This window comes from Lutra lutra, chromosome 8 (assembly GCF_902655055.1).
Source record: "Lutra lutra chromosome 8, mLutLut1.2, whole genome shotgun sequence".
Taxonomy (NCBI): domain Eukaryota; kingdom Metazoa; phylum Chordata; class Mammalia; order Carnivora; family Mustelidae; genus Lutra; species Lutra lutra.
In genome coordinates this window covers 43,663,913-43,671,999 of record NC_062285.1, presented here as the reverse complement: position 1 = coordinate 43,671,999, position 8,087 = coordinate 43,663,913, and positions in this window count along the sequence as shown.

Genomic DNA, 8,087 nt, shown 5'->3' with positions numbered 1-8,087 from the left:
TGCCTGGGCTGGACTAAGGGCAGAATGCAGAGTTCATTGGGTATAATGTTTCAGTTTTCCAAGAGGTATGGAGGTCGGTGGTGATGGCTGCACAACCTTATGAATGTGTTTATTGCCACTGAACTCTACACTGAAAAATTATTAAATAGTAAATTTTATGTTATGTGTATTTTACCACAATAAAAAAAAATTGGGTAAAAAAACCAATATGTAAAAATATAATGACTTCAGGACACAGAAAGATTTCTCAAATAAGACACAAAAAGCATTAAGAAAAAGATCAATAAGTTAGACTGCATTAAGATCTTCTGGTCATTAAAAAATATAAAGAACTAATACAAATCAATAAGAAATCAAACAATCCAATAGAAAAATGGACAAATGAGCTCAGCAGACATTTCACAAAAGAAATGCAAATGCCCAATTTTACTGACACCAACAAAGAAATGCCAGTTGCAAACACTATGAAACATAATTATATACTCACAAGGAATAGCTAAATTTAAAAAATTGATAGTGCCAAATACAGACAAGGATGCAGTAACTACCTCATATCAACAGTTAATAGGAATATAAATTGGCAAAACCATTTTGAAACAAAATGTTTTACAGTGTCTTTTGAAGCTAAAAATATTCCTAACCTATAAATCAGCAATTCCACTACCCAGTATATATCCTTAGAAATGCTTGTATGTAAGTCAGGAAGGATGGCTAGGATGCAGAGAAAGGGGAACCCTCCTACACTGTTGGTGGGAATGCAAGCTGGTACAACCACTCTGGAAAACAGCATGGAGGTTCCTCAAAAAGTTGAAAATAGAGCTACCTTACGACCCAGCAATTGCACTACTGGGTATTTACCCTAAAGATGCAAACGTAGTGATCCGATGTTAATAGCAGTTAATGTCCACAATAGTCAAACTATGGAAAGAACCTAGATGTCCATCAACAGATGAATGGATAAAGAAGAGGTGGTATATAAATACAATGGAATACTATGCAGCCATCAAAAGAAATGAAATCTTGCCATTTGTGACGACGTGGATGGAACTAGAGGGTATTATGCTTAGCAAAATAAGTCAATCGGAGAAAGACAACTATCATATGATCTCCCTGATATGAGGAAGTGGAGATGCAATGTGGGGGGTTTAGGGGGTAGGAAAAGAATAAATGAAACAAAATGGGATCGGGAGGGAGACAAACCATAAGAGACTCTTAAAACAAACTGAGGGTGGCCAGGGGGAGGCGGGTAGGGAGAGGGTTGTGGGGTTATGGACACTGGGGAGGGTATGTGATATGGTGAGTGCTGTGAAGTGTGTAAACCTGGCGATTCACAGACCTGTACTCCTGGGGCTAATAATACATTATATGTTTATTAAAAAAATTTTTTTTAAATTTAAAAAAAAAAAGAAATACTTGTATATAACCAGGAAAAATATATAAGAATGTCACAACATGTTAGCAATACCCCTAAACTGGAAACAATCCTATTACCTTGGCATCCAGATACATCTTAAACCACATTTAATCTCCAAATAAGGCAAACAGCAAAGTCATACTTCTGCCTAACATAGTACAACTATCCTGCATACAACCAAAAGCATGCTCTCTCCTGATAAGATGATACAAAGTCTTTGAGTGATATTCATTCTTCTCTTTGATATCCTATAACTTAAATACTTTGCTATAAAGTTAACAATTACTGGGCGCCTGGGTGGCTCAGTGGGTCAAGCATCTGCCTTCAGCTTCAGGTCATGATCGCAGGGTCCTGGGATCGAGTCCCACATCAGGATCTCTGCTCAGCAAGGAGTCTGCTTCTCCCTCTCACTCTCTCTCCAATAAATACATAAAATCATTTTTTTAAAAAAGTTAAAGATTATTAATACATCCTATGTTAGATGATACAGGGATAAGAGAAGGAAGTAAATTGGGGCAGCTGGATGGCTCAGTTGGCTAAGCATCCGACTCTTGGGTTTTTTGGGGGTTTTTTGTTTTGTTTTTAAAGATTTTATTTATTTATTTGACAGACAGAGACCACAAGTAGGCAGAGAGGCAGGCAGAGAGAGAGAGGGGGAAGCAGGCTCCCCGCCGAGCAGAGAGCCCAATGTGGGGCTTGATCTCAGGACCCTGGGATCATGACCTGAGCCGAAGGCAGAGGCTTTAACCCACTGAGCCACCCAGGCGCCCCCAACTCTTGGTTTTGACTCAGGTCATGATCTCATGGGTCATGGGCTCAAGCCCTGCATCAGGCTCCCCGCTCAGTGGGGAATCTGCTTGAAGATTCTCTCCCTCTGCCCCTCCCCCCCAACTCTCTATCTCTCAAATAAATAAATCTTGAAAAAAAGGGAAGCGAATTCAAATATTTGCTACACATACACACACAAACACACACATACATATTTATAACTGTTATGGACTGAACTATGTCCTCCCAAATTAATGTGTTGAAACCATAACTCCCAACATGACTATATTTGCAGAAAAGACCTTTCAGAAGGTAATTAAGGTTAAATGAGATTAAAAGGGTAGGACCCTAATCCAACAGGGCTCATGTCCTTGTAAGAAGAGTAAGAGATAGAGGGCACCTGGGTGACTCAGTTGGTTAAGGGACAAACTTTTGATTTTGGCTCAGATCATGCTCTCAGGGTCATAGGATCAAGACCCACTGTGGGCTCTGTTCTCAGTGCAGAGTTGGCTTGGGATTCTCTTTCTCTCCTCTTCTGCCCCTCCCCCCAAATAAAATATTTTTAAAAGAGAGAGAAGGGGAGGAGGAAGACACACCAGGAGTACACACACACAGAGGAAAGGCCATGTGAGGACACACCAGTAAGGCCGCCATCTGCAATCCCAGAAGAGAATTCTGGCCAGAACCCAACTGTAGGGGCCAGAGGCAGACTGTCCCCAAATGTGCCACTTTGGCATATTGATTATTTTGAACAAAAGTTACTGAAGAGACAGCCTATGCAATAAGGACACTCAGATCCTCCTCTGTCCCCTGAAAGCAGGAAATAAATCTCCCCTGTGAAAGGTAGCCTCCATGTACCAGGAGGGAAAGAGACATCCTTCACCTGAAATAAGAAATGCAAAGCCCAGAAGGCTGTAGAAACAACCTTTGTTACTTTGTACTAATTCACCACCCCAGCCCAAATTCTGCTTAGAATTCCTTACTGATAGGAACTCTCAATGTTGAGTTTTCTTTGTCCTGTCATTTCCTCACAGATTTATTGTCTCTTTGTCTAAAAAGTATAAAAACCACCTGTCTGGGGTGCCTGGGTGGCTCAGTGGGTTAAGTCTCTGCCTTTGGCTCATGTCATCATCTCAGGGTCCTGGCATCGAGCCCCGCAACGGGCTCTCTGCTCCTCCGGGAGCCTGCTTCCCCCTCTCTCTGCCTGCCTCTCTGCCTACTTATGATCTCTGTCTGTCAAATAAATAAATAAAACCTTAAAAAAAAAAAAAAAAAAGAACCACCTGTCTTGATTACTTCTTTAGGTCTCAATCCTGTCATTGGCCTCTGTGTGCCCATAAAAAAAACTTTAAGTTTTTCTCCTGTTAATCTATCTCATGTAAATTTAATTCTTAGTCCTGCTAGATGAAATGTGGACTAAGGTAATTTCTTCCTTCCTTGTCACACCCATACAAGCAGTGTGTAGTCTAGGACTTTCCGCCTCTAAGAGTGTAAGAAAATGCATATCTGTTGTTTAAGTGACCATGTCTGGGCTAGTCTGTTATGGCAGCCTGAGGAGACTCACACAGCAACAAAAAGCTCAGAAACACCTAGAACAATCACAGTTTTTGTTTCTGTAACTGGTCACTGGTCATAGGTGGTATTTGTATCTACTTATTTCACAACTCATTCCATACTCCCTTTGAATCCAATGAGTGGCAAATAAACGTTAGAGGTCTAAAGCTAGCGAATAAGGACAACAATACTGTATTACAATCATCAAACTTGTTAGAAGATTAGCACATATTCCCTTTGTCCTCAGCAAGCACTTCAGCAGATAGCAATTTTTTTTCCTGGTAGTGACTTAAACTTACCTATATTCTTTAAGGACCATTAATGGTCCTTCCTAGATTGGGTTATTGTCATTTTCTATTGACCCTAAGGATAGAGCATGATCTCCAGGCCAGCAAAACATAACATCATTGGGACTAGAAGCCAAAATTTCCCTAGTGGATCACTAGACATAATAGTATGGATACACTCCTATTTCTACACCTTGGATTCCTGGACTTGTAAATTCTGGCTATGGGAAGACAATGCCAGGGATTGGATGATGACTTAGAGCACACACAGCCTACTAGAGGACACTGCCCCAGACTGGAAAGGTATTGCTACCTAGCTGAGCACAGCAACTGAGTCTTCCGAAGTCTGTTCCTTCATTTTATCAACCCAACTACTTTTTTTTTTCCTAAGATTTTATTTATTTATTTGAGAGAGAGAGAGCAAGTGGGAGAACACAAGTAGGAGGAACAGCAGAGGAACAGGGAGAAGCAGGCTCCCTGACTTGGGGCTTGATCCCAGGACTCCAGGATCATGACCTCAGCTGAAGACAGATGCTTAATCAACTGAGCTACCCAGGTGCCCCAACCCAGCTACTTTGGAATGAAGGGAAATACCGTGAGATCAGTGAATTCCCCAAGCATGAGCTCAGTGCAGCACTCCCTTTGCAATGGCTGTGAGTTCCTCCATTTGAAGCAATTCTGTGTGGATAATGCGCTCTGTAGGTCCACAGATGGTAGTTTTGGCAGAAGCACTGCCTTCAGGAAAGGCAAATTCATGTACACACAGTACGTGTTGATTTCAATAAGAACAAAGTCTTATTATCTTTCCAAGATGGAAGTGATCCAATGTAATCCACCTGTCACTAGGTAGATGGCTGAGGACCCACCCTGGGGAATGGTGCCGTGTTGGGGATACAGCCTTGGTCTTCACTGCTGGCAGATGGGGCACTCAGCGGTGGCTATAGCCAGGTGAATCTCAGTGAGTGAAAGTCCCTGTAGCTGAGTCTATACATAACCTCCATTCCTGTCATCACTTTAGTCCCCACCATGCCCCGTTGTCTCCAAGACTCCCTGCCTGACCCTAACCTGAGACCTGCCAGATATCTTTCCTACTGAAATGTTTACCCCACCCTTATATAAAAATTAAGGGGAAAGTGAGGGGCACCTGGGTGGCTCAGTGGGTTGGGCCTCTGCCTTTGGCTCGGGTCACGGTCTCAAGGTCCTGGAATCAGCCCCCCATCAGGCTCTCTGCTCAGCAGGGAGCCTGCTTCCTCCTCTCTCTCTGCCTGCCTCTCTGCCTACTTGTGATCTCTGTCAAATAAATAAATAAAGTCTTTAAAAAAAATTAAGGGGAAAGTGAGTCACTTTTCACAACCACGTCTATCTATTTTTTTCTTACACTCTGTCTACCTGGTCCCTAAAATGTTTAAGTTTGCAGCCTTGCTCTGCCTGTCCACTCTGGTTGCCCTTACAGCTTCCATTACCAGCTATAGACCATGTGTAAGACGAGATCTCTCTCAAGAGATCTTATTCCAGCAATATCTGGATGTATCTCAGATACATCAGTCTAAAAACACATGAACTCTAATTAATTCTATTTCTCCACTTATAATTAAAAATTGAGTGATTGATGGGGTGCCTGGGTGGCTCAGTGGGTTAAAGCCTCTGCCTTCGGCTCAGGTCATGATCCCAGGGTCCTGGGATCAAGCCCCACATCGGGCTCTCTGCTCATCGGGGAGCCTGCTTCCTCCTCTCTCTCTCTGCCTGCTTCTCTGCCTACTTGTGATCTCTGTCTGTCAAATAAATAAATAAAATCTTTAAAAAAAAAAAAACCTTTAAAAAATTGAGTGATTGAAAAAGTAAGATGAAATAAAATCGAGTGACTGGCAACTATGTCTACTAAGACACTCGAGCCAGAAAAAGTGTCCTGGAGATCCCCATTCATCTTGCCACTTACATCAAATCAGTGGCCAAACCTGATCCAGTTCTACCTATTTTTCTTTTCTTTTTTTTTTTTTTAAGATTTTATTTATTTATTTGTCAGAGAGAGCGAGGGAGAGAGAGCGAGCACAGGCAGACAGAATGGCAGGCAGAGGCAGAGGGAGAAGCAGGTTCCCTGACGAGCAAGGAGCCCGATGCGGAACTCGATCCCAGGACGCTGGGATCATGACCTGAGCCCAAGGCAGCTGCTTAACCAACTGAGCCACCCAGGCGTCCCATACCTATTTTTCTTTTAAGATTTTATTTATTTATTTGACAGAGAGAGAGCACAAGCAGAGGGAGTAGAAGATAAAGGGAGAAGGAGAAGCAGGCTCCCGGCTGAGCAGGAAGCCCCACATGGGGCTCGATCCCAGGACCCTGGGATCATGACCCAAGCCAAAGGCAGACGCTTAACTGACTGAGCCTCCCAGGCGCCCCTCAGTTCTACCTATTAATGTAATTTGTATAAATGTAGTTCAAACACATTCACTCCCACTTCTCTCTGCATGGCTCCCACTTTCCCAGAGACTCTGATCACTTTTGCCCACATCCAGAGTCGGCAAACTTTGTCTGCAGAGGGTCAAGTAGTACATATTTTAGGATTTGCAAACTGTATGGTCTCTGTTACAGCTACTCAGTTATGCTGTTGTAGCAAGAAAGCAGCCATGAACAGTATGCAAATAAATGAGCGTGGCTGTGTTCCAATACAATTTTATTTAAGGACACTGAAATTTGAATTTCAGATACTATTCACAAGTCACAAAATATTAATCATTTGACTTTATCCCCCAACCATTTAAAAATGTAGAAAATGGGGTACCTGGGGACGCGTGGGTGCCTCAGTTGGTTAAACGTCTGCCTTTAGCTCAGGTCATGATCTCAGGATGCTGAGATCTGAGTCCCCTATCAGGCTCCTTGCTCAGCAGGGAGCCTGCTTCCCCACCCACCCCACCCCCACTCTCTCTCTGCCTGCTTCTCTGCCTACTTATGATCTCTGTCAAATAAATTAATAATTTTTTTTAAGATTTATTTATTTATTTGACAGACAGAGATCACAAGTAGGCAGAGAGGCAGGCAGAGGGAGAGGGGGGAAGGAGGCTCCTTGCTGAGCAGAGAGTCCGATGCAGGGCTCGATCCCAGGACCCTGAGCCAAAGTCAAAGGCTTTAACCCACTGAGCTACCCAGGTGCCCCAATAAATAAAATCTTTTTAAAAAAATTTTTTTAAAAGACTGATTATATCATTCCCCACTTTTTAAATTTAAATTCAATTAATTAAAATGTACTGTATTATTGGTTTCAGAGGTACAGACCTGTGATTCATCAGCCTTATATAACACCCAGTGCTCATTCCATCTCATGGTGCCCTCCTTAATGTCCATCACCCAGTTACCCCATCCCTCCACCCTCCTCCACTCGAGCTACCCTCAGTTTGCCTCCTATAATTAGGAGTCTCTTATGGGTTGTCTGCCTCTCTGGTTTCCTCCTGTTTTGTTTTCCTCTCTTCCCCTCTGATCCTGTCTTGTCTCTTAACTTCTGCATACCAGTGAGATCATATAATACTTATCTTTCTCGATTGAATTATTTCACTTAGTATAATACCCTCTACTTCCATCCACATTGTTGCAAATGGCAAGATTTTTTTTTTTTTTTTTTTGATGGTTAAGTAATATCCCGTTGTGTATATATATACCACATCTTCTTTATCCACTCATCTGTCAATGGACATCGGGACTCTCTCCATAGATTGGTTATTGTGGACACTGCTGCTGTAACCATTGGGGTGCAGGTCCTCCTTTGGATCATAATATTTGTATCATTGGAGTAAATACCCAGTAGCGCGATTGTCGAGTTGTAGGGTTTCTACTTTTGAGGAATCTCCATACTGTTTAACAGAGTGGCCGCACCAGCTTGCATTCCGACCAACAGTGTAGGAGGGTTCCCCTTTCTCCACATCCTCGCCAACACCTGTGGTTTCCTGACTGGTTAATTTTAGCCATTCTGACTGGTGTGAGGTAGTATTTCATTGTGGTTTTGATTTGTATTTCCCTGATGCTGAGGGATTTTGAGCACTTTTTCATGTATCTGTTGGCCATTTGGATGTCTT